General features: G+C 49.2%; 2 protein-coding genes across 6 annotated transcripts in view; both read right to left on the bottom strand.

Annotated features, from left to right (window-relative positions):
- The window catches only part of LOC139569071 (phosphoribosyl pyrophosphate synthase-associated protein 2), a 393458-nt gene that overhangs the window by 290788 nt on the left and 100170 nt on the right, over positions 1-2500 (bottom strand). The window lies entirely within an intron of this gene.
- Positions 1-2500, bottom strand: part of LOC139568932 (caskin-1-like) — a 111307-nt gene that overhangs the window by 61987 nt on the left and 46820 nt on the right. The window lies entirely within an intron of this gene.

The raw sequence follows: 2500 nt of genomic DNA, 5'->3' as shown, positions 1-2500 counted from the left end.
CAGACAAACCAAGGAGTTCTACTATGACTTCATGACTGGACAAACCAAGGAGTTCTACTATGACTTCATGACCGGACAAACCAAGGAGTTCTACTATGACTTCATGACCAGACAAACCAAGGAGTTCTACTATGACTTCATGACCGGACAAACCAAGGAGTTCTACTATGACTTCATGACTGGACAAACCAAGGAGTTCTACTATGACTTCATGACCGGACAAACCAAGGAGTTCTACTATGACTTCATGACCGGACAAACCAAGGAGTTCTACTATGACTTCATGACCAGACAAACCAAGGAGTTCTACTATGACTTCATGACCAGACAAACCAAGGAGTTCTACTATGACTTCATGACCAGACAAACCAAGGAGTTCTACTATGACTTCATGACCGGACAAACCAAGGAGTTCTACTATGACTTCATGACTGGACAAACCAAGGAGTTCTACTATGACTTCATGACTGGACAAACCAAGGAGTTCTACTATGACTTCATGACCAGACAACCCAATTATTGTACCCTGGGAAGGAACATTTTAAAGGTCCGCCTCTCTCTTGGCATTGGGGATTTTGTTTTTTTTATCGTGTGTGAGAAGCCCTGATTTAGGGCACAGTGGGAGGTATGGTAACTCCATAATGGACAGGAAGAGTCAACATGATGGATTAAAAAACCATCTGATATCATAATGGACTGGATTACAACAACCATCACTCAACCTGATACACAGACACACACTGGACTTCTATTGTGGGTTATCTAGCTAGCCCAACACATCTGTTTCCTGGTGTGTAGACTAACTCTTATCTACTACTGTCAGCTGGATGGAGAAGGATAGGCGAGAGGGATGGAGAAGGAGAGGAGAGAGGGATGGAGAAGGAGAGGAGAGAGGGATGGAGAAGGAGAGGAGAGAGGGATGGAGTTTTTTAAATTTTAACTAGGCAAGTCAGGTAAGAACAAATTCTTATTTACAATGACAACCTACCGGGGAACAATGGGTTAACTGCCTTGTTCAGGGTCAGAACGACATATTTTTACCTTGTCAGCTCAGGGATACGATCTAGCATCCTTTCGGTTTCTGGCCCAACACTCTAACCACTAGGCTACCCTGCCTAGTGGTTAGAGAAGAGAGAGATGGAGAAGGAGAGGAGAGAGGTATGGAGAAGGAGAGGAGAGAGGTATGGAGAAGGAGAGGAGAGAGGTATGGAGATGGAGAGGAGACAGGGATGGAGAAGGAGAGGAGGGAGAGATGGAGGAGAGGGGAGAGAGATGGAGAAGGAGAGGAGAGAGGGATGGAGAAGGAGAGGAGAGAGGTATGGAGATGGAGAGGAGACAGGGATGGAGAAGGAGAGGAGGGAGAGATGGAGGAGAGGGGAGAGAGATGGAGAAGGAGAGGAGAGAGGGATGGAGAAGGAGAGGAGAGAGGGATGGAGAAGGAGAGGAGAGAGATGGAGAGAGGGATGTGGGGAAGGATGAGAGAGGGGTGGAGAGAGGGATGGAGAGAGAGGGATGGAGAAGGAGAGGAGACAGGGATGGAGAAGGAGAGGAGAGAGGGATGTGGGGAAGGATGAGAGAGGGATGGAGGAGAGGAGAGAGGGATGGAGAGAGGGATGTGGGGAAGGATGAGAGAGGGATGGAGAGAGTGTGAGTGTCAGTGTGAGGGATAGAGGAAGTGTGTGAGTGTCAGTGTGAGGGATAGAGACAGTGTGTGAGTGTCAGTGTGAGGGATAGAGACAGTGTGTGAGTGTCAGTGTGAGGGATAGAGGCAGTGTGTGAGTGTCAGTGTGAGGGATAGAGACAGTGTGAGAGTGTGAGGGATAGAGACAGTGTGTGAGTGTCAGTGTGAGGGATAGAGACAGTGTGTGAGTGTCAGTGTGAGGGATAGAGACAGTGAGTGAGTGTCAGTGTGAGGGATAGAGGCAGTGTGTGAGGGCCAGAGGCAGTGTGTGAGTGTCAGTGTGAGGGATAGAGGCAGTGTCTGAGTGTCAGTGTGAGGAACAGAGGCAGTGTGTGAGTGTCAGTGTGAGGGATAGAGACAGTGTGTGAGTGTCAGTGTGAGGGATAGAGGCAGTGTGTGAGGGCCAGTGTGAGGGATAGAGGGAGTGTGTCAGTGTGAGGGATAGAGGCAGTGTGTGAGGGATAGAGACAGTGTGTGAGTGTCAGTGTGAGGGATAGAGACAGTGTGTGAGTGTCAGTGTGAGGGATAGAGACAGTGTGTGAGGGCCAGAGGCAGTGTGTGAGTGTCAGTGTGAGGGATAGAGGCACGTCCTGGTAATCCACCTGTCTGGTAGGCTCGCGTTACTGGGCAGCTCTCGGCCGGGTTTCCCTTTGTAGTCCGTAATAGTTTTCAAACCCCCTGCCACATCCGACGAGCGTCAGAGCCGGAATCCAGGTGAAAGCTACGATCCCTTATTGATGCCACTTGTTAAATCCACTTCAAATCAGTGTAGAGGAAGGGGAGGAGACGGGTTAAAGAAGGATTTTTAAGGAACGGTGC

This window comes from Salvelinus alpinus, chromosome 1, assembly GCF_045679555.1.
Source record: "Salvelinus alpinus chromosome 1, SLU_Salpinus.1, whole genome shotgun sequence".
Lineage (NCBI taxonomy): Eukaryota > Metazoa > Chordata > Actinopteri > Salmoniformes > Salmonidae > Salvelinus > Salvelinus alpinus.
This window is presented reverse-complemented; position numbering and strand designations above follow the sequence as displayed.